General features: G+C 40.8%; 1 long non-coding RNA gene across 1 annotated transcript in view; it reads right to left on the minus strand.

The window, feature by feature from the left end:
* LOC132393217 (uncharacterized) overlaps positions 1-25,359 on the minus strand; it is a 73,428-nt gene that overhangs the window by 35,958 nt on the left and 12,111 nt on the right. Inside the window, exon 5 of the long non-coding RNA XR_009511798.1 lies at positions 21,967-22,010. This is a non-coding gene — a long non-coding RNA (uncharacterized LOC132393217). The remainder of the gene's footprint in view (positions 1-21,966; positions 22,011-25,359) is intronic.

Genomic DNA, 25,359 nt, shown 5'->3' on the forward strand with positions numbered 1-25,359 from the left:
ATTAGGAATTCCGCCCAGTTGTCTCTATGGTAGGGGGACTGCAGGAATAAGTAGATGTGGCAGAACAATACAACAGGATCTGAAGGCAGCAGCCTGTACCAGATATAGAGAATCCGGTGTGTCGACTTGCTAGAGAGAGGCTTCCTCTCAATTGCACTTCCCCAGAGGAGTCAATTGAGTGCAAGCCTCATGCAGATCAACACTGAATTGATGAGCAGGTTGTTAGGCCTACGGCCACATGCATAAAATGACCTGGAAGATGGAGAAATCCATCACTATCAAAAAATAACACACAACTGGAAGATTTTGATGGGTTAAGCAGCAGCTGTGGGTGCAAAGGGGTAGCCAATGTTTTGGGCTGACTCTCTACACGCAGTGAAGGTGAATGGTCTTGACCTGAAACACCAATTATCCCTTTACCTCAACAGATGGATCTGCTGAGTTCTTCCATCAATTTTTTATTTTTGCTCCATATTCCAGCACCTGCAGTCTCTTGTATTCCCAAGTCTGTCACCATGCTCTATCTAGCAGGAGGTTTTGTCAAAGCAGGAAATTGAAAACTGTGGTGAACTACATATACCTGTCTGAACATGCCCCACCCTCCCCCCTGCTGACTGCTCCTGTGGCTCCTCCCACGGACCCCAGTATAAAGGTCTCAGTCTCCAGGATGTAGTAGGGTGGTCAATTGCTGCTTGTTCTTTCTTCCAGCCAATAAAAGCTTTTATCTCGCCTCATGTCTCAGAGAGTTATTGATGATGCATCAAAAACCAACAAAGGAAAACACTTTTTTTCAAAGACCAGCTGACAATCTCATTATACAACGCCATATGATCCAGCCAACAGCAGTGCTGTGTCCACACACACACACACACACACACACACACACACACACCCTCACCAAATTTCTCTCATCACACTCTCAGCAAAAACACCATCTGGGAGCAATTCAGTGTCCTCAGAGCAGAGAGATGCCAATTATAGCTAAATCACAGTTCTCACTGGACACAGGAAAGTTATCAAGTGCAGTTTATTTCTCCAAGAGTGAAGAAATGCTGTATGTCAGCAGTATCTGGACAAATAGACTCTGTGGGTTAGTTAATCATTCTCCTGTGGGAATGTGAAGAGCTGGAAGAGTCACATTTCTCCCTCTGCTCCCATCTCTTAACATGTCTTCAGAATTCTATCAGCTAGTGGTGCGGCCTGTCTGAGAAAACAGTGTTGTGACATTTTCTAAGTCTCCTGAAAGATTGCCTCATGTGCAAATTCAAGACACTGATGTCTCCTCTTGCCAAGACCTCTCACTGAGGGCCCTCCTGCAGCAGAATCCCTCATGCCCTCAGCCAGACAGAAAGACGACAGCCTTTTGAATCTGAAACTAGTCCACGTTAGGAAAGAGCTTCCTGTGGGAATCTGTGCAGTTCAAAGGGAATCACCCCTTTCACCTCCAAACAATCAATTAAACTGTAAGTGTTTAGGGAACACTGTAATATCAGAACATCAAAATCCAACTACAAAGTAATAAAATTCCAAAGGCATGGAAGTGTGTAGTTTTATTGAAAGATGTTAAGATTTTGCATTAATGCAACATTAAACACCCTCAAGACACTTTTGCATTGTCAATCTTTGTTTCCATTCAGTTTTTCGTTGATTCTATTGCATTTATTTGCTTTACTGTGGATGCCTGCAAGAAAATGAATCTCAGGGTAGATTATGGTGACATATATGTACTTGGGTAATAAATTTACTTTGAACTTTGATTCAGATGGATTTAAGTGATGCCTTTGCCCTTTAAACACATAGCTTCACAGCAACATATAATGCAATAATAAGATCTTAAAACTTGTACCATTGCTACCATGTTATTCTATCAAAGATTACATATCTTAATGACTTGGATTTTATTGTATTAACTTCAATTCAAAAATCTGCAGATGGCACAAAGCAAAAGCATAGAAAACTGTGAGGAGTTTCAAGATATATATGGGCAGACTGCAGGAATTGACGGACAGGCAGTAGATGAACTTCAATGCTGAAGAATGGGAAGGAGCAACATTAGCTGGCTGACACCGCTCACAGCTTTGGAGTTGTGCGCAGATAGTTAGTGAAACGTGGCAGAGTAAGTTGAGAAAGTATTTAAACAACAACATGGAATCCTGATCTTTCTAAATAGAAGGACAGAAAAGAAAACTGAGAAAGTCATGAAGAATCCTTTTTAAACAATCATTTGTCTACAACTATTACAAACAACACACATAAAATTCTGGAGGAACTCAGCAGGCCAGGCAGCATCTATGGAAAAGAGTAACCAGTCGATTTTCTCAGAAGAAATGATAAAAAAAGATTCCTGGAGAGATTGAAAATTAAATTTTTAGGTAAAAGAGCATTGATGAGAAATGATACCCATGAAAGAAAGTTTCATATGATTTTGATTAGATCCAATTGTTGAAAACTGGTTGAAATTTGTTGCTTCTACTGACCAGTTTGCTCCATTATAAACATTTTTGTAGTGACTTAAATTGAATGTCTCTTGGAATACCATGAGCTATCTGTCATTTTTGAATAATTGTGGAACTCATTGACTTGAAATGATAGGATCCCAGATAATCCTTCCACCCACTAGAAATGCGTTGACACTAAACACAAGAAGACAAGGCTTTTCCAATATAATCTATATAATTCTATTGGCAGTGTGGATTTCAGAGCCAATCACATATTTACTGATAGCTCCTTCAAAAGCCAAAGATATTTCATTTGCAGAAATAGCACAGATTTTAGAGGATTATTTTAATCCATAGCTACATGAGGTAGTAGCGTTCTTAATCTGCAGGAAGAGTCAAAGCACTGGTGAAAAACTCAGCTATTATGTTAGTTTTCGATTCATTCAAAGTTGCAACTTTGGTGAATTCTGAAACTATGCTTTATGGTATTAATCTGTGTAGGACTGAAATGGTGAACAGGTTCAGTTTAACTTGTTAAGCATGCAGAGTCTTACATTTGACCTGAATTGCAAAAATACAGCTTCAATGGAAATGGCAGAGAAAATGCCAAAGAATTTCATCCTTCAACACTTACAAACATGACAGTAGGTTAAAGCACTACGTTTGAAACAAGATCAGCACTTTGTAAATGCATGTGGCATGAAGAAGGAACATATCGCAACAACATGTAAACACCAGCCAAGAATAACAGCTAGACCAGTGTACCCAATGTGACCCAGCACCGGGGAGAAGATTTTCCAATATGATAATACTGAAGAAGATTCATATAGAGTAGCATTCAATCTGCCTGTATCATTACTGTCAGTGAAAATGGTAGGAAACAGCAAGATTTCAAGACAGTAATAAAAATATACGTAGCTGCAGCAGCAAATTTTCAAGTTAAAAGCTCAAGGTACATTTATTATCAAAGTATGTATAAATTATCCAACCTTGAGATTTGTCTGCTTACAAGCAGCCACAAAGCAAGAAACTCAAAAGAACCCAATTAAAAAAAAGACTATCACCCAATGCAGAGAGAGGGAGAGAGAGAGAGGGAGAGGGAGGGAGGGAGGGAGGGAGGGAGAGAGAGAGAGAGAGAGAGAGAGAGAGAGAGAGAGAGAGAGAGAGAGAGAGAGAGAGAGAGAGAGAGAGAGAGAGAGAGAGAGAGAGAGAGAGAGAGCACAAATCATGCAAACAATAAAAGCAAACAACAGCATTCAAATTGAGTTCATAGACCCGCATCCTGGAGCAGTTGGAGTAAGCCCATACTCTCAGTCTCAGTTCATTATATAGCGGGGTATATCGCTGCGAAGCTTGCAGGCAGGAAGTGTGTAGCAGCCAGAGCAGTCTCATAGCCTCAATGCTGTGAAGAGAGGAGTAAACGTCGTGGAAGAGCAAGCAGAATCAGCCTGACCTCGCTGATGGTCCCAACACCCTGCCTTATCGGTCTATCTGGGCTGGCATTTAAATCATCCAAATGCCATGTCATGCCCTGCACTAGGATCAGGCCCCACCATAGTGATATGCTAGGGACCTGTAACCCACTGCCCAACCCATAATTATTCTCGATCTTTCCAAATCATCTTGGAGCTTAAATCGATCCAACCTCAGTCCTGGTTTGGGTGGACCGACTGTGAAATTCCTCATCAAATTGTTTGCTCCAACTCCATCTCTGACTCTGACTTAGTCTCGAGCATGCCTTGACCTTGCTTACCCTCAAACAATACCACACGGCTTGATCCTCCAGTCAGATTCACCTCTTCATTGTTTGCGGAAATAGATTACCACTATTTGCTACAGAAAAAAGTGTTATTAATAAATTATCTAGCTGCATTTCTTGCTTCTTGAACTACCAGTAAGCTGTCACCCAACTTCAGTAGTGCCATGTTAAACTGAATGTTATTTTTCCACTGTATCTGGAAGTATCCAGTGAAGGAAATCCCACCAGCTATCCTAACTCTGTCAGCAATCAAACTTGGATTGTTTTCTCAGGGTCATAAGAGGTTGAGTGCTGACTTGATAGATGTGTATAAAATCATAAGGGGTATAGAGAGGGTAGAGAGTTGAAGTGTTTTTCTCAAGATGAAATGTCAAATAATAGAGAACATAGATGTACTGTCAGAGGGAGAAATATTAAATGATATATGCAAAGCATGATGTTTTTATACAGAGTCATTTGTAGCTTCTGGAACACACTGCCTAGAGAGGCAGTAGAAGAAGTTATGAAACCAATGTTAAAGAGGCATTTCGACTGATACCTGGACAGGCAAGGAATGGAGGAATATGGACCATGTTCAGGCAGATGGAGCTAGATTAGTTTGTTGCCATGGTGAATGCATACATGGTGGACTTAAGTTTCTAGGTCCTATGTCTGTTTAACATTTTATAGAAAGCACAGTTAAAGTTAATCACATGATGAAAGTCAGGTGAAATACTGAAAGCACCAGGGAAAATACAATACATTGTGTGTTGTGGTGGACAAGACCAAAGTTAATTCCACTAACCACACAAAGCAGTTGATAAAGCCAGACAAAGATTGGCTATGTCAACTGAATGTCAATCAGAAAGATGAATCCGAAACATACATCAGGCTGATAAAATGTGACCCCTATATAGTGACCAGCAACCACTTGTTCAATGATGAGCAACACTCTTTCAAGGTTCTTACGCAAAGCTAGCGGGAGCCAAGCTCTTCTCAAGAATTAGAAATCATGCATTGAAGTTAAATGATATCTTATATCATAGGGACCTTTTCTTAAAACGAATTGTAAATGAAGTCATAATGAAATCTTCCAATCCACAATGGACATGACCCTGTAAGGCATAGACTTCTGCGCATTGCCCTTCTTGCTGTGAAAGACAATTGCTGCATTTTAATGGTGGTTCTAAAATTAATGCATCACCATAATGTGAAATCTGAAAGAAATAAACGTGCCATTGTCCAAGCAGAAGTTTATTCTTTGTCAATAAAATTTGATACATATACTTTATCATCCATTAAAGATAAAGGTGAATCTAATGATGAATCAAAGAAAGCAGAAATTGTGGTAAATTCAGGCATTTTGGAGGCATTGTTTGGAATTGCACTGTTTTTTTTCTGGACTTAGCAATGACACTTACTGTGGTAAACTATGTATACCTGTCTGGACACGCCCCCCCCGCTGACTGCTCCTGTGGCTCCTCCCACAGACCCCTGTATAAAGGCGATTGGGGCACTGCTCCTCCCTCAGTCTCCGAGATGCCATGCTCCCTTTTCGCTGTTAATAAAAGCCTATTGTTCACTTCCAGTCTCCTAGAGTTATTGATGGTGCATCACTTACACAGCTGAAGAGCTTAAGCAGTGAATCCTTATCAGTACATATGATACAATTTGCACATTATCATTGCGTTGACCAGTAACAGCTGCAACTATAGAGTTTGTGTTGTTATTAGTCACTTCATGGATGCAAAGCTAGGAGAAGCTTGTAGTATTTACCTCTCACTTTAAATAACGGAAATGGAATTATTTTCAGTTACTCAAAGAAGCAGTGGCCTTCATTTATGATGTACAGTGCCTTGAAAAAGTACTCAGCCTCTAACCTTCTGTTCACATAAATGAGTACTCCATCCACTGAATTTGATCAATTTATTTGAGATTTTATATTTATGGATCACGTGCTCCTTTTTCACAGTAGAGCCAAAAAAAAGAGGGAAAACTGTAAACCATGAAAAACTAAAAATTCAAAAACTGAAGTGTCAGCAGTTCAAAAGTATTCATCACTTAGTACTTGGTTGAACCTCCTTTCACGGCTATTAGAGCAAGCAATCTTTTGGGGTAACTCTCTATTGGCATTGCACAATGTGATGGAGCAATTTTACTCAAGCTCAGCCAGGTTAGTTGGGGAGAGGCAACGGACACAATTTTGAGGCTTTTCCAGAGATATTTGATTAGGTTAAGATCAGGTCTCTGTCTGAGTCATTCAAGAACTTCAATTTACTTCATCTGAAGCCACTCCATAGTTTTTCTGGCAGTGTGCTTCAGGTAGTTCTCCTTCTGAAGGATGAACTTCCTCCCTAGTTTAATCTTTCTGGAAGAAGCCAGCAGGTTTTTATCACGGATCTCTCTGTATTTAACAGCATCATTTTCACATCAATTTTGACCAGAATTCCAATCCCTGCTGCAGAAAATCATTCCCATAGCATGATGCTATCTCCACTATTCTTTAAAGTAGGGATAGTGTTACTTGGCTGATGCACAGAATTAGATTTAAGCCACAAGTACTGCTTAGCATTCAGGCCAAAATGTTCCACTTTAATCTCATCCGACCACAAGACCTGCTTCCATATCATTACAGTATCTTCTAACTGACACTTTGCAAAGTCTTTATAACGTGAATATGCATCACACATGTTGTCTTATGGTTGGATGAGGCTAATGTGGAACTTTTTGGCCTCAACACTAAGTGGTACATGTGGTGCAAATCTAGTACTGTGCATCAGCCAGGTAACACAATTCTTACTGCAAAGTATGGTGGAGGTAGCATCATGTCATCGGGATGCCTTTCAGTAGCAGGGAATGGAAATCTAGTCAGGGTTGAAGGGAAGATGAATCATGTGAAATGCAGAGATATCCTGGATACAAACCTCCTAGTTTCTTCCAGAAAGATTAAACTAAGGAGGAAGTTCGTCCTTCAGAAGGAGAATTACCTGAAGCACACTGCCAGAACAGCCATGGAGTAGCTTTAAATGTCCTTGAATAGCTCAGTCAGAGTCCTGACCTTAACCCAATTGATCATCTCTGAAAAAACCTCAAGATTGCTGTTCACCACCACTTCCCAACTAACCAAGCACAGGTTGAGCAATTTTGCAAGGAAGAATGGGCAAATCTTGCTCCATCACATTGTGCAAAGCTAATAGAGACTTATCTAAAAAGACTACCGGCTGTATTAGCAGAAAGAGGTGGTTCAACTAAGTACTGAGCAAAGGGGGATGAGTACTTTTGAGCTCCTGGCATATTTTTAATTTTTAGTTTTTCCCTTACAATTTCCTGCTTTTTGGGCTCTACTGTGAAAAAAGAAGCATATGGTTCCCAAATAATAAATGTCAATTAAATTGATCTAAATCAATTATGCCAACAAAGGGTTTGGCATAATTGAATACTTTTTCAAGGCACTGTATAGTTATTTTACTATTTTGGGGGGTTTGTGTTTATTTTAGCTAAGGAGCACAAACCCCTCTAACCATTCTAATTCCACCATTCAGATTTACAATGACTAGTTGTAACTAGATTACGTTATTCTAGCACACAATTGAGCATGCATCTTCTAAACAAATATAACTAAATTGCTTTATCCAAGGGAAAAATTAGTGTCCAATAATTGACCATGATTCATATTATAATGACTTGAATGCAAAATTATTATAGGTTCATTAATTCCTTAATACAATCCTGCATCTAATAGAACAGCTAATGGATCTCTGCATATTCTTAAGAGGTTGCACAGTGGCTCAGTTAGTAGAGCACCAGATTCAATCCTGATCTTGGGTGCCGGGTTTGCATAATCTGCATGTGAACACCTCTAGTTCCCACTATCTTCAAAAAGGCAACAATTACACACGTACCTAAAAAGAATAATGTGAGCTGCCTTAATGACTATCACCCAGTAGCACTAACATCTACAGCGATGAAATGCTTTGAGAGGTTGGTCATGACTAGACTGAACTTCTGCCTTAGCAAGGAGCTGAACCCATTGCAATTTGTCTATTGCCACAATAGGTCAATGGCAGATGCAATCTTAATGGCTCTCCACATGGCCTTAGACCACCTGGACAACACAAACACCTATATCAGGATGCTGTTCATCGACTATAGTTCAGCATTTAACACCATCATTCCCACATCCTGATTGAGAAGTTACAGAACCTGGGCCTCTGGACCTCCCTCTATAATTGAATCCTTGATTTCCTAATCGAAAGATCGCAACCTGTGCGGATTGGTGATAATATCTCCTCCTCACTGATGATCAACACTGGTGCTCCTCAGGGGTGTGTGCTTAGCCCGCTGCTCTACTCTATATACACCCATGACTGTGTGGCTAGGCATAGCTCAAATACCATCTATAAATGTGCTATAAATACCATTGTTGGTAGAATCTCAGGTGGTGATAAGAAGGTGTACAGGATTGGGATTTACCATCTTGTGGAGTGGTGTCGCAGCAACTACCTGGCACTCAACATCAGTAAGATGAAGGCTGATTGTGGACTTCAGGAAGGGTAAGACAAAAGAACACATGCCAATCCTCACAGAGGGATCAGAAGTGGAGAGAGTGAGCAGTTTCAAGTTTCTGGGTGTCAAAATCTCTGAGGACCTAAACTGATCCCAACATATCAATGCAGCTATAAAGAAGGCAAGACAGCTACTATACTTCATTAGGAGTTTGAAGAGAATTATTATGTCAACAAAATCACTCAAAAACTTCTATAGATATAATGTAGAAAGCATTCTGACAGGCTGCATCACCCTCTGGTATGGGGGAGGGGGGGTGCACTGCACAGGACCAAAAGAAGCTGCAGCGGGTTATAAATTTAGTCGGCTCCATCTTAGGAACTAGTCTACAGAGAACCCAGGACATCTTCAAGGAGTGGTGTCTCAGAAAGGCAGCATCCATTATTAAGGACCTCCTGCATCCAGGACATGCCCTTTTCTCACTGTTACCATCAGGTAGGAGGTACAGAAACCTCATGGCACACACTTAGCATTTCAGGACAGCTTCTTCTCCTCTGCCATCTGATTCCTAAATGGACATTGAACCTGTGAACTCACTTTTTTAATATATATTATTTCTGTTTTTGCATGACTTGAATCTATTCAATATATGTATATTGTAATTGTCTTGCTTATTTATTTATTCTTAAACTTCTTCTATATTAGGTATTGCATTGAACTGCTGCTGCTAAGCTAACAAATTTCATGACACATGCTGGTGATAACAAACCTGATACTGATTGTCGAAGGGTCTCAGCCCGAAACGTCGACAGCGCTTCTCCCTATAGATGCTGCCTGGCCTGTTGTGTTCCACCAGCATTTTGTGTGTGTTGTTGTTTGATTTCCAGCATCTGCAGATCTCCTCATGTTTACTGATAGTAAATGCTCAGAATTCCTACCACATCCTGAAGATACCTGGGCTGAGTTAGGACATTTTTGGAGTTATAGTATATAGCAAATACTAATTTCAACAGTTACCAGTTTTCGGACCTGAACGTGGATTGTAGATTCAGTTTAAAATGCATCCAGAACAATGGTGTTCTTGGAGCTGCAGACTGGGGTCAATTGCAAACAAAGAAACACTCGATTTCACCTGAGATGTCTGCAAATGTGTAAGTACGGCCAGAGTCAGTAGGGATTAACATTTTGGGTGTCTGGAGTGATGATGTGAAGATGGAGGTGTTTGAAAATTATATGTAATTTAATGGAAGCATTTAGAAACACATTGTAACTGTAGAATTCTCCTGCTGTACCTTTCACCTTTAGCATATAAAACTGTCATGTAAGACTGGACCAGACAGACCTCATCTTCCTAGAGCATAGGTGTCAAACTCAAGGCCCGCGGGCCATATCCGGCCTGGCGTACAATTATATCCGGCCCACGAGATCATTTTAGATAGATCTATTATTTTAATTATTAATGGCCCGGGGATATGAAGCCTGATTGTAAGTTAATACCAATCATAAAAATAATGCTTGCTCAGCAGTCTTCTTCATAAGAAACGGAATTTGTGAAGTGAAACACTTTGTAGTTATAGCAGAGACTGAGACACATGAGAACAGGCTGAAAAAACGGAGGCAACGAAAGCTGCGTTCGCACGTGCCTGACTGATCCGGCCCGCATGAAGCTGCATTTTGCCCAATCCAGCCCGTGACCTAAAATGAGTTTGACACCCCTGGCCTAGAGTGTGTCAAGTATAATGCCTAATGATTGTTTTGATGAATAAAGACTTCTATATCCACTGGCTTCAGTGTCTCTCTGGCAACTTCATTCACAGTCATAACACTGTCAGGCTGCCCACAAGAAGGGTCAGAGCCGTCTCTACTTCCTGAGAAGACAGAAGTCCTTTAACATCTGCTGGACGATGCTGAGGATGTTCAACGAGTCTGTGGTGGCCAGTGCTATCATGTTTGTTGTTGTGTGCTGGGGCAACAGGCTGAGGGTAGCAGGCACCAACAGAATCAACAAACTCATTCGTAAGGCCAGTGATGTTGTGGGGGTGGAACTGGACACTCTCACGGTGGTGTCTGAAAAGAGGATGCTGTCCAAGTTGTATGCCATCTTGGACAATGTCTTCCATCCACTCCATAATGTACTGGTTAGGCAGAGGAGTACATTCAGCCAGAGACTCAATCCACCGAGATGCAACACTGAGCGTCATAGGAAGTCATTCCTGCCTGTGGCCATCAAACTTTACAACTCCTCCCTCGGAGTGTCAGACACCCTGAGCCAATAGGCTGGTCCTGGACTTATTTCCACTTGGCATAATTTACTTATTATTATTTAATTATTTATGGTTTTATATTGCTATATTTCTACACTATTCTTGGTTGGTAACGAACCCCAATTTCCCTCAGGATCAATAAAATATGTCTGTCTGTCTGTCATTTGGGGTCTCATCTGGGATACTTCCATAACCTATCATATAGTCAGCAGTTTAAGTGGGTGAGTATTTTTAAGACTGCCACTACATTTCACTCTGTTTAGATCAGAGATCATGGGAGCATGAAATATCACAAACATGGTGGAGAGTTGAACTAGTAGATATAAAAGCAGTGTTGTGTGCACATGTATGTTTGCTCCTATAAGAGATAAGACATTTTTGTGTAATTTGGTGAAACAGGGCCAGACAGGGTTACTGACCATTTGAATTGAATTGAGTTTATTTCTTACATCCTTCACATACATGAGGAGTAAAAATCTTTACGTTTACGTCTCCATCTAAATATGCAATGTGCAATCATAGTAACTTAGACTAATTTATAATAAATAATACAGTCAATGTAACATAGAAATACACTCAAATCAGTGTGAGTTAATCAGTCTGATGTTCTGGTGGAAGAAGCTGTCCCGGGGCCTGGCTTTTTGCTGCTGTTACCTTTTCCCAGATGGTAGCAGCTGGAATAGATTGTGGTTGGGGTGACTCAGATCCTCAATGATTTCTTTTTAATACCTGTAAATGTCCTGAATCATGGGAAGTTCACATCTACAGATGCTCTGGGCTGTCCACACCACTCTGCAGAATCCTGCGATTAAGGGAGGTAAAGTTCCCATACCAGGCAGTGAAGTCAGGAAGTTGTAGAAAGTTCTTAAGGTTTGGTGGCCCATACCAAACTTCCTCAACCATCTGAGGTGAAAGAGGTGCTGTTGTGCCTTTTTCACCACATAGCTTGTGTGTACAGACCACGAGGTCTTCAGTGATGTGGATGCCGAGGAACTTGAAGCTGTTCACCCTCTCAACCCCAGATCCTTTGATGTCAATAGGAGTTAGCTCGTCTCCATTCCTCCTGTAATCCACAACCAGCTCCTTTGTTTTTGCAACATGAGGAAGAGGTTGTTTTCTTGACATCACTGTGTCAGAGAGATGACTTCTTCCCTGTAGGCCACCTTGTTATTGTTTGAGATTAGGCCAATCAATGCAGTGTTATTGGCAAATTTAAATAGCAGATTAGACACACTGAGTAAGACAGGTGCTTTCATAGACTCAGGAAAAGGAGAAATAACATGGATAAAACTGGGACGGTAAATACGTGTGACCTGCAGAGCAGCTAACATGACCTACTGAGAGATAGCAGCCGCAAGCAGGGAAAAGAGATGGAGCACTGTGTAGGAATCATGTCATGGGGTTCCAAGGGTAAGCTTCAAGCACAGCCAGGAGCTGCTAGAAGTAGTGTAGCTGCCTGCAGAGGTAGCAGTGATTAAAGTAAAGGCTGACCAGAAAGGGAATAGTAAGGAGCAGAAAGGTACCAAGCGGGCAGGCATACCACTGTATCTAGGGTAACATATTGAGGAATCGAGCAAAACAGCAGTAACATCTTGCGGATCAGAGAGAGCCACAGGGAGAGAAGATAGTCCTCCCACAGCCTGGTGACAAAGTGATGGTAAGGGAGCTAGATGAAAAGAGAGATTTTGCTCCCATTTGGATAGAACCACAAGAGACATTCCGGAAAAATGATGCCTGTGTTGATGTACAGTGCCAGCAATGTAGCCAGTGGAAACACTGGACTCAGGTTAAACCATTTGACTCACCTTCTTGTTGCTCTCACAGGCAGAGCAAGGGATCATGCATACCCCATAAGAATGTTCTAGCAGAGAGCCTAAGTGTTAAACATCAGCTGGCTGCATCAGTTCTGACTGCACCTGATGGAAGCAGACCCAAAACTAACTCAAATGGAGAAGACGCTGAGACAGCGTGACAGCAAGCTATGAGCAGCATGTTAACGTATAGCGGTAAGCGTACTCTTTAATGCAGGCTGGTTGCTGAAGGTAGATGATTAGTTGCATAGCTCAGAATAGAAAGTACTGGGGAAAATAAATGGGAAGGGGTTCAAGTTACAGCCGAGGCATCAGGTTCCATCACTTTGATAGCATGGCACTTTAAAGACTGTTGGTCAAATTCCTGGAACAATCTCTGCTTAGAGTCTTGTAGGTAGCCATTAGGAATGATAGGTAGATGTAGATACACACACACACATGAATTGATAGGTACATGAGGAAAGGGATCCGAAATACAGGGCATTTTTGCCACCTACTTGATTACATTCCCTCTTGAGGTTTGGCCTTTCCTGGATCGAAATTATTTTTGTCCAGGACATCCAAGAGGAGGAATGGATAGGATGTATTCTAAAGTTATCATATATAGCAAATACTAATTTCAATAGCAACCAGTCTTCAAACATGAACGTGGATTTTAGATTTAAAATGCACCCACGATAGTGCCGTTCTTAGTGCTGCAGACTGGGGTTAATTGCAAACAGAGAAACATTTGATTTGACCTCAGATGTCTGCATATGGATAAGTTTGGACCAGAGTCAGGGGGACTGACGTTCATGTTGGCTGTATGGAGCATTGTTGTGAGGATGGAGGTGTTTGAAAATTATCACTGTAGGTACATTGTAAGTATAGAATTGTTCTGCTGTTATCTTTCATCTTTAGCATGTAAAAATGTCTTGTAATATTGGGTCAGGCAGGCCTCTTCTATTCCGAATGTGTCGAGTATGATGCTCGCTGCTTGTTATTCTGAATAAAGACTTCTGTATCCACCAGCTCTCTGGTGACTTCATTCACAGTGACAAAAGGCTGGGAGAGTAATTCACCAGAATTTTCCTCTAGCTGTGTGGCAAAACCGGGAGATATCTTAAGAATGTGAAGAGAATAAATAATGGGATTTGTATGAACAGGTAGTTGGAGGCTGGAGTGAACTTGGTGGGTTGAAGAGCTTGCTTCCATGCTGTATCTCTCTATAGCTCTAACACCTTATGAAAGGTTTAAGAGAAAGATTGTCTAAAGTTGTGCAAGTTTAACAATGAAGAGTGGCTAACTTCTTGTTCAAATATCATAAAACATTTTTAATAAAGGACTTAGTCTAGCAAAGCTTCTGAAGAATCACAGACTTCAAAGGCACTATAGCCCAGGCTGAAAGTGAGAAGGAATTGGACAAACAGCATTTGAAACAAAATCAAAATCATGATTTTTATCCTTCAGCTCATTGGGAAGAGATGACGGTGTGAGAAGGAGAGCGTGTTAGAATGGAAGAGTAAATATGACATAGAGAATTGGGATTATGGTGAGACAGGCAGGATAAAGGTCTGCAGTACTGAACAATACTGCACTGTGCCCAATCAGTGAGTGGGAGCATGAGAAGGAGCAGCGATTTCATGAAGGTCGGCTGCTGAAGTTGAAAAGAAAACAGCATTTTGAAACAGATTTTGAGGTTGGACTGTGACCAGTCAGTGAGTGGGAGCTCAAGAGGGAGCAGCCTTTACATTTAGTTCCACCGCTGAAGTTGAAAAAGGACAGAAATCAATGAAGGGGATCATTAGAAAGGGTAAATAAAAATAAGGCAGGTTCAAACTATTGTGTGAGGGAGCTGGTGGTTTTGGATCATAAGGTTTGGCAAGATCAGGCTTAGAGGAGGTAAGTATCCAATAAGTTTTTTTCTTCCTCTTTATTTTATCATTCCTTCTCTGTTAGGGCACAGTTAGTGCAGTGAGAATGGCTCCAGGAACAGTTTTCTTCTGTGTGAGAGATGTGGGAATTCTAGGAGACCTCCAGACTCCCAGATAACAACATCTGCATCAGGTGCTCTCAACTGAAAGTCACCCAGCTGCAGCTTCTCAGAGAATATGTTAAGGAACTGGAGCTGTAGCTGGATGACTTTCAGTTCATAATGAAAAATGTAGAGGTGATAGACAGGAGCTACAGGGATGTAGTCACCGCTAGGCTGCAGGATGCAAGTAACTGGGTGATTGTCAGGAGAGGGAAGGGAAGCAGAGTCTCTCTGTGGCCGTTCCCCTCAATAATAACTCTACCACTCTGGACACTGGGTCTCTGACACCAAGTCCGGAGCTGCAGATCAGAAGAAAACAGAGGTAAAGAGAAATGCAGCGGTGATCAGATATTCCATAGTCAGCAGAATAGAGATGAGATTCTCTGGGCGCAATAGAGACTCCTGGATAGTATGTTGCCTCCCTGGTGTCAGGGTCAGGGATTTTTCAGATTGGATATTCCAAAGGGGAAGGGTGAGCAGCCAGAAGTCTTGATACATATCAGCAACAAAAACATAGGCAGGAAAGGCAAGGAGGTCCTGAGGAGAGATTTTAAGGAGCTGGATAGAAAGCTGAAAAACAGGACCTCCAGGGTTGTAATCTCTGGATTACAGCTCATGCCACATGCCAGCAAGTGCAAGAATGGAATGTTTTGGCAGAGGAATGCGTGGCTCAGGAATTGGTTCAGAGGTCAGGGTTTCAGTTTTATTTATCCTTTTCTGGGAGCAATTTAGAGGGTGCAGGATATGTATATCCCAAAGGAGTATTCTAAAGGAAAGATGACACAACTGTGGCTGACTAGAGAAGTCAAAGCCAACCCAAAAGCCAAAGAGAGGGCATACAACATATCAAAAATTAGTGGGAAGTTAGATGATTGAGAAGCTTTTAAAAACCAACAGAAGGTAACTAAGAAAGTTGTAAAGAAGGAAAAGGTGGAATCCAATGGCAAGGTAGTCAATAATATTAAAAAGGATACCAAAAGATTCTTCAGATATATAAAATGTAAAAGAGAGGTGAGTTTAGATATTGGACCACTGGAAAATGATGCTGGAGAACTAGTAATGGTGGACAGAAATGGCAGATGAACTGAATAAGTATTTGTATCACTCTTCACTGTGGAAGACACTAGCAATATGTCAGAAGCTTGAGAGTGTCAGGAAGCAGATGTGAGTGAAGTTGCCATTACTAGGGGGAAAGTACTTGGGAAACTGAAAGGTCTGAAGTTCGGTAGACAGTTGGCCTACACCCCAAGGTTCTGAAGGAGGTGGCTGAATGGAGTGTGGTGGCGCTAGTAATGATCTTTCATGATTCAATTGATTCTGGCATTGTTCCGGAGGACTGGAAAATTGCAAATGTCACTCCATTCTTCAAGAAGGGAGAGAGGCAGAAGAAAAGAAATTATAGGCTGGTTACTCTGACCTCAGTGTTTGGAAAGATGTTTGAGTCAATTCTTAAAGATGTTGTTTCAGGGTACTTGGAGGCATAAAGGCTGTAGTTACCATTGTTTCCTTAGCAAAAAATCTTGCCTGACCAAGCTGTTGGAATTCTTTGAAGAAAGAAAAACAAGCAGGATAGACAAAGGAGAATTGGTGGATGTTGTGTTCTTGGATTTTCAGGAGGCTTTTGACAAGGTGCCACAAATGAGGCTGTTTAAAAAATTAAGAGCTCATGGTGTTACAGGAAAGATACTAGCACGGGTAGAGCGTTGACATTGGCAGGAGGGAAAAAGTGAGAATAAAGGGAGCCTTTTCTGGTTGGCTGCCAGTGACTAGTGATGTTCTGCAGAGGTCTGTGTTGGGACCCCTTCTTTTCATGCTATATGTCAATGATTTGGATGATTGAATTGATGGCTTTGTGGCAAAGTTTATGGATGATATGATGATAGCTGGAGGGGCAGATAGTGTTGAGGAAGCATGGTGTCTACAGAAGGACTTAAATAGGTTAAGGAAATAGGCAAAGACATACAAGATGGAATACAGTGTCAGAAACTGTGTGGTTATGCACATCAGTAGATGAAATAAAGTATAGGCTATTTTCCAAATGGAGGGAGAATTTAAAATTCTGAGTTGCAAAGGAATTTGGGAGTCCTTATGCAGGAATCCCTAAAAGTTAATTTGCAAGTTGAATTGGTGTTAGGAAGACAAATGTGATATTAACATTCATTTCAAGAAGACTAGAATATAAAAGCAAGGATGTGGGTTTCAATGGAATTTAGAAGAATGAGAGGTGACCACATTGAAATCTATCAAATTTTGAAAGCCCTCGATATAGTGGATGTGGAGAGGATAGTTGCTGTGGAGGGGGAATCTAAGACAGCCTCAGAATAGAGGATGTCTTTTTAGAACAGAAATGAGGAGGAATATCTTTAGCCAGAGAGTGGTGAATATTTGGCATTTGTTGACACAGGTGGCTGTCATTGGGTATATTTAAGACAGATGTTGATAGATACCCGATTAATCAGGGAGTAAAGGGATATGGGAAGAAGGCAGGAGATTGGGCCTGAGAGGTGAAATTAATAAGCCATGATGGAATGGCAGAAAAGGCTCCATAGGCCAAATGGCCTAATTCTGCTCCTATACCTTGTGGTCTATAGCCTTCTATCTTGTGTGAAGTAGAAATCTTGTAATAGTCTGCATTGACCAAATGATTGCAATGGGGGATGTGTCATTATTTATTGAAGAAATATAAAGCATGCATTCAAATTAGTAAATATAGATGAAAGGTATGACAATGGCAAATTTTCTCAAGCCTGGTTGTCATGCATTTGTCATATCAAGAAATCATTACATCTTTAGATGCCTAAAACAGTTAAGATTATTTAAATATCCGAGTAGACGAGGAATTTGATAGATTTCAATGTGGTCACCTCTTATTCTTCTGAATTCCATTGAAATCCACATCCTTACCTTTATATTCTAGTTCTCTCAAAGTGAATGTTAACATCACATTTATCTTCCTAACACCAGTTCAACCTGCAAATTAACTTTTAGGGAATCTTGCACATGGACTCTCAAATGCCTTTGCAACTTCTACGAGGCTGTGGTGGCCAGTGCTATCATGTTTGCTGTTGTGTGCTGGGGCAGCAGATTGAGGGTAGCAAACACCAACAGGATCAACAAACTCATTCATAAGGCCAGTGATGTGGGGGTGGAACTGGACTCTCTGACAGTGGTGTCTGAAAAGAGGATGCTGTCCAATTTACATGCCATCTTGGACAATGACTCCCATCCACTCCATAATGTACTGGTTAAGCACAGGAGTACATTCAGCCAGAGAATCATTCCTCCGAGATATAACACTGAGCATCATAGGAAGTAATTCCTACCTGTGGCCATCAAACTTTACTACTCCTCCCTCGGAGTGTCAGACACCCTGAGCGAATAGGCTGGTCCTGGACTTATTTCCATTTGGCACGATTAACATTATTATTTAATTATTTATGGTTTTATATTGCTATATTTCTTCACTATTCTTGGTTGGTGTGGCTGTAATGAAACCAAATTTCCCCGGGGATCAATAAAGTATGTCTGTCTGTCTGTAGACCAGTTAACCAATTGAACCTGTCTACTGGTGAGATAATGTAGTGTTTGCAAGTTGGAAAGTAATGTGCTACAGACTTAAATGAGTTTTGTGGCTACTTGATTTGAAGTTATATCATATGATTAAGAAAATATGTCAGTTGTTGCTTATCTATAATAATAAGGGCATCCAGGTTGTATGGCTCCAAGAAATTATTATGGATGGTAGTTAGCAACTCCACAACACTAACAATATGATCATCCCAAAATTCATTGCATGCCCTCTGCTCATTTCCCAAGTTGTGGTGCATTTGAAAGACAATGCCTACTAATATTTTGTTTGGAAGCAACTATTTTATGTAAAAATTTTCAGTCAGCTCTTCTTCACATAGTACAACTCTTTCTGTAGATCTTTGAATGCTAGACTTCAGATGTAAAATGCACTGTTAATGATTAACAGTGGATCCATGCCAACAGTCAAGTAGAAATCGATCACAATGAGAATATACACTGAGGCACAAGAGATTTTGCAGAAGAATCAAGCTTTTTCCTATTAACCTTTTTTCTTTGATCTCTGTGCTTTAAGGCCAGTAGTATTCTGAACAACACTTTCATGATTTCACTCTCCAGCAAGCTGACGTTTGTATTATTCTTGCCCTTTGTTTATGCAAGATTTATTTGCATGATGAAGAGGTTTGTGTTTAGGATATCATCACTGATGTTTTGTCTTCTGAAGGCCATTGACGTCAATGACTGATGGAGGACATCCTGAGTCCAGGCCTCCACTCTGCACTTGAGGGCAGAAATGACATGGAAGTGAAATGAAGGACCTCAGGAGTCTAGGTCTCCAGTTCTCACTTGAAAGCCAGCAACATGGATGGGTGATGAAAGGCATCTGGAGCCTAGGCCTCTGCTCAATGTTCAAAGGCCAACGATCTGGATGTACGATCGAGGATATCCATGAAGAAACATTAGGTCCTGTGAGTCAGTGAGCCCAGAGTTTGAGGTCCAGAGTTCAGAGTCCTGTCATCAGCTAGTCAGGGGTCAAAACCAAAGATCAAAGCCTGACGGTTGATCGGCAATCCAGATGTTGAAGCTGCTGACTGAAGCCTGGAGACTGGAGACTGGCCTGGAAGACTATGTGTGTGTATGGGTGGGTGGGTGGGAGGAAAGGGGTTTGTTTTGCCATTGTTATTTTGTCACTTGTTGTGTTCTTTGCTGTTCTGCCAAGCGTTGTGAGCCAGAATGTGTGACAATACCTATGGGCTATCCCCAGCACATCCTTATGTGCGTTGGTTGCATTTCACTGTACTTTCTCATGTACGTGTGATAAATAAATCTGATTCTGAATCTGCTGCCAGCTACAGATTCTAAAAAAACATCCCAGGGTTGGTCCGTATTGTCTCCTCATGCACCACAGAATATACAGGCATGAATGTGCCTACAGATGATCTTTTATGTACTATCCTGTGTTGCAAGAGAAGCGATGTGCAATCTGCATGATTGATATCATTGCTGTGTTTGAATAGCTCTCAGCATGTGCAAGCTGTGAGATGTAGGCAGTTACTTGTGTGAGGGTCTGGGGGAACACAGCAATGTTATCATGAATGATAGAGATGAGGTGGCATCCTTTAAGCAGAGCAAGGCTGTTAATTCACTTTGGGGAACATGGCAATGACTTTAACTGCCTGTGTGAAGTCACTGAGTTTCTCCCAGTACCACACCCAGGGCCTCTGGACTTGACTCCTGGCACTAGCCACAAAGGCTATCTGCTCCTGCTGCTTTCTGGCCCAGAGCCTGGAAGGCCTCCAGGCCCCTGTGGATACAGAACATCTTGTCTGGACTTCACCTCTTACACTATGTCCTGGAGCAGTTTCCAAGAACATGGAACCCACTCTCTCCTGAATGGCATAATCCTTCAAAATTTCTTTCCATTTTCTTGCACCTGATCCTGCCAAAGTACAATTCCCCCTTATGGACAGCTTTAATTAGTGCCAAGTACTGGCAAACTGCCTGTTTTCTACTCAACAGCATGACTCAATCATGCATCACAGTCTCTGCTCCATTTTCTAAGGGTTACTGGGTTTAGTCCCTATTGTATACATTGTATCACCTTGGCTAGATTCAATATGACATTCAGATGACCCATACAAAAATTACAAAAATACAGCTACAGAAATTGAATTGCAGAGATTTTGGCTATTTAGTTTGGCTTTTATCTCTAAAACCTTTTGTGAGTAAAGTAACATTATCTGCATTGAATAGCAATTGTTCCTTGCATTTACCACTCGTCATATTTAACGAGTGAGCAGTAATCAATCTAGGTCTATTTTTTAATAAGGAATAAGAAAAACCATCATTCAAGCATGCATTTTTATTATGTGACTACTTAATTGTTTGAGTTTTACAAGATCAGCAGACTATCCAGTCTGTGACATTATCTGAACTTGCTAGTGATTCATTTTTAATATTTCAGCTGGCCATTGATTTGGGTGCCATTCATAGTTTTGCTGTATTGAATAAAATTCAATTTTACTCTGCATGTGGTGAGACACCTTTTTCGGGCCAACATCAGTAGTTACACTCAGTTAGCTGCATGGGACTAATCGCACTGCTACATGTCTAACATCAAGCACCCAAAGCAGGCATTTTATTCTGGAGGGAGATGACCAACAAATTCAAGGATGTGTTCAAGATTTAATAGTCCTTTCTGGAGGATCAGAGGTGGAAAGGGTCAGCAACTTCAAATTCATAAGTGTTATTATTTCACAGGACCTGTGTTGGGCCCAGTACATAAGTAATTACAAAGAAAGCATGGCAGCACCTCTACATCCTTAGGAGGTTGTGGAGACTCAGCATGACATCTAAAATTTTGACAAATTTCTCTAGATGTAGAATGGAGAGAATATTGACTGGCTGCATCACAGCCTGGTATGCAAACACCAATACCCTTGAAAGAAAAATCCTACAAAATGTATCCATCAATGATAAAGCTTTCCCCACCACTGAGCACATCCACATCAAACACTGTCACAGGAAAGCAGCATCCATCATCAGGGAACCCCACCACAATAGACATTCTCTCTTCTTCCTGCTGTCATCACAAGAAGGGACAAGTGCCTCGGGAATCACACCACCAGGTTTAGGAACAGTTATTACCCCTCAGCCATCAGGCTCTTAAACAAAGACGATAATTTCACTTAACTTCACTTGCCCTGTCATTGAAATTTTCCCACATCCTATGGACTCATTTTTAAGGACTCTTCATCTCATGTTCTTGAGCTTTATTGCTTATTTATTTATATTATTGTTTCTTCTCTTTCAATATTTGCACCATTTGTTGTCTTTTGCACTCTAGTTGAATGCTCTGGTTGGACAATCTTTCATTGATTCTGTTGAAGTTACTATTCTAAAGATTTGTTGAATATGCCCAAAAAATTAAATCTCAGGGTTGTATATGGTGATATATTTGTACTTTAATAACAACATTTACTTTGAAATTGAACTTTGACTCCTAGGAAAATCTGTCTGACAACCACTCAGTTTGGAAGGATCATTTGGGGTGATATTGAGAGCCTCTAGGCTATGCATCAACACCCCTTCTGAGCTCTGGGGTATCAACAGTAGGCGCACACAATCTCACAAACTTAACCATCTGCCTGACCAATCAGACACCTACCTCTGTGTGTCTGTTCTTCCTGTTGACTTTCAGAGCCATCCAACCTACAAAATCAGAATGGAAGCAAGTCATGTTAAACCGTTAAAACAGATAAGCAATCAGTGTGGAAATATTTAGATGGCTCACTTTACATAGCAGCTTGGTATCCAGATTATTGATATTTAATTTATAAGTAAAACAGCTCTCTGTTAGTACTTTTCACTGGAGAAATTATGCTGCTTTCACTAGAAGATGGTGCAGTCATCTACTTCTTCTGTTCTTTAAGTGCTTGAATTGATTGTGTTTGCTGCGGTAGTCTATATGAATCATACACTCACACCAAACACAACTCACTAGATAAAAAAGATTAACACCAAATACTATTTTTACATAAAAAACCTTAAACACAGAAATACATTCCAATTAGATGTTTTTCTTCAGTTGGCTTGATTTTTATGAAGTTCTCAATCTGTACTGTATCTTTCCTAATTTATGTTCAAAGGTTTTATTCTTTGGTGTCCTGATTTATTAAATGGCTGAGAATGTATGGAAAATGTTACTCATGACTGTAATTATGTTTGCGTGGCTAAGTACAGCTTCATGCCGTATTTAAGTTTGTTGACAGCACCACTGCTGTTGGCTGAATCAAGAATGATGACAAATAGGTATTGAAGAGGCAGATTGGAAATCTGGTTGAATGGTGCCGCAACAGTAACTTCTCACTCAACATCAGCAAACCCAAAAAGCTGATTATTGCCTACAGGAGGAAGAAATCAAAAGTCCACCAGCCAGTCCTCATTAGGGGAATGGGGGAAGAAAGGTCAGTAGCTTTAAATTCCTTGATGATAACATATCCAAGGATTTATCCCAGGGCCAGTACATAAGTGCTAAAACAATGAAGGCACAGCAGCACCTCTACTTTCTTAGAAGTTTGTATGGTTTCAGCATGTTACCAAAAATTTGATAAACTTTTGTAGATGTACAGGGCAGAATATCCGAGGCTGCATAATGACCTGGTATGAAACACCAAAACAAAGAAACAGAAAAGGTTATAGAAAGTGGTGGATACAGCCCAGTCCATCACAGGCAAAGCCCTGCCCACCATTGAGTACACTTACATGGAGCACTGCCACAGAATGTAGCAACTATTGTCAAAGATCCCCATCAACCAGGCCCCGCCCTCTTCTTTCTACTACCATTCGTTGGTAGGTATAGAAGCCTTAGATTCCACACCACTAGGTTTGGGGTCTGTTCATTTTATTTTATGTAGATTTGCAGTGAGCAACAGGCCCTTCCAGCCCAACGAACTACATCGCCCAGCAGCTCATCTATTTAACCTTTGCCTAATAACAGGACAATTCAGAATGACCAATAAACCCACTAACCAGTGAGCCTTTGGAATGTGGGAGGAAAGCAGAGTACCTGGAGAAACCCACACACACAGGGGAAGGATGTACAGGTTTCTAACAGGTGGCATTAGAATTGAACTCCTGAATCGATGTGAATATCTTCATTCACCATTACTCTGAACTGGTTTACAGACTCACTTTCAAGGACTCTTTTCCAATCATGTTCTTAGCATTAATTTTATTTGCACATTGGTGTTTGTCAGTCTTTGTTACTCTATAGTTTTTTTTGTAAAATTTTATTGTATTCTTTTTTTCCTATAAATGCCTGCAAGAAAATTAATCTCAAGGTAGGATATGGTAAAATATATGAACTTTGATAATAAATTTACTTTGAACTTTGAATGTTGCAGCATCCATTGTTAGCAGCAGCCTCCGGGATGACTTAAACTTTGAAATGCAAATGGGAAGAGGAAATTTGTAAAATGAAAGACAACATAATCTCCATGACAATTTTAAAGGTAGCAAAAATTATCTGCTCATGACATGTCTTGTGCCTTCAGCCAAAAACCTAGGTAGATCCTGCAATGAGAGCTATACTGCACTGAGCTCTGTTGGAACTTTCCCACAGCTCACACTCACCTCTCCAGGATGCCTATGGGCATACCAGTATTTCCAGCACAAAGCAGTGGACAAGGTCAGCAATGCAGTTAGAGTGACATCACACTTGAGGGCATTTTCTCACCTTGACAATCATTTGGAATCATTAAGTTTCCAGCTCTGCATTCATAATTTTGCGTGTTAGAGTCATTGGCTCAGTTGCTACTTGTTCCTATTGCTTCAAAAACTGTTAAAAGTTCAAAGCTCTTAAACTCTTGAAAATCAGCAGATGGGAACTAAAAATCCATAAAGAGAGAAAAGATGAAATATGAAGGTAAGCTATCTAAAAATATAAAGAAGGATATTGTGGTAACTTCTACTTTACAAAAAGACTACTCGACAATTTGTTGGCCAAAAGAGCATCTTTACCTGGGATGGCAAATGATATTTACAATACAGAGGCTTCCAGGAACCTCGTGCGGCATGGGTGGAGGAACTATACACAATGCACACTGGGAGTAAAAAGAGCGGAAGTAAAGACCCCACCAACCCCGCATCCCGCCTCTTGCTACCAACAGCTTTCTGATTAGTATTAGCTTACTTTTAATTACACTCACATTACAACAGATATGAAAAGGATTTTCAGATATATAAAAGTTAAAAGGGAGATGCGAATGGGTATAGGACCACCGGAAAATGATGCTGGAGAGGTAGAAATGGGGGAGAAAAAATGGCAGGTGAGCTTCATGGGTATTCTGTGCCAGTCTTCACTGTGGAAGACACTAGCAGAATGTTGGAAATATGAGGGTGTTAGGGGGTAGAATTGAGTGTTGTTGCTCTTACTAAGGAGAAGGTGCTTGGGAAGATGGAAAGTCTGAAGGTAGTTGAGTCATCTGGACAAGACAGACCACACCTCATGGTTCTGAAGGGGTAGCTGTAAAGATTGTGGAGGAATTAGTAATGATACTTCAAGAATCATTAGATTCTGGAATGATTCTAGAAAATTGCAAATTTCACTCCACTCTTTAAGAAGGGGAGGAGGTAGAATAAAAGAATTAATAGGCTAGTTAGCCTGACTTCGGTGCTTGGGAAGATGCTCCAGTCTATTAGTAAGAATGAGGTTTGGGCTACTTGGAGGAACATGACAAAATAGGCCAAAGCCAGCATAGAATCCTAAAGGAGAAATCTTGACTGACAAATTTGTTGAAATTCTTTAAAGAAATAACAGACTAGATAGACAAAGGAGAGTCAGTGGATGTTGTTTATTTGGATTTCCAGAAGGCCCTTGACTAGGTGCTACTCTTGAGGTTGCTTGTTAAGATAAGAGCCCGTGGTATTACAGGAAAGATACTGATAGAATAGTTGACTGGCAGGAGGCAATGAGTGGAAATAAAGTGGCCCTTTTTGTTTGTCTGTCAGTGACTGCTGCAGTAACATAGGGGTCAGTGTTGGGACCACTTCTTTTCAC

The sequence above is a fragment of the Hypanus sabinus genome, chromosome 4 (genome assembly GCF_030144855.1).
Source record: "Hypanus sabinus isolate sHypSab1 chromosome 4, sHypSab1.hap1, whole genome shotgun sequence".
In the NCBI taxonomy this organism is placed as follows: Eukaryota; Metazoa; Chordata; class Chondrichthyes; order Myliobatiformes; family Dasyatidae; genus Hypanus; species Hypanus sabinus.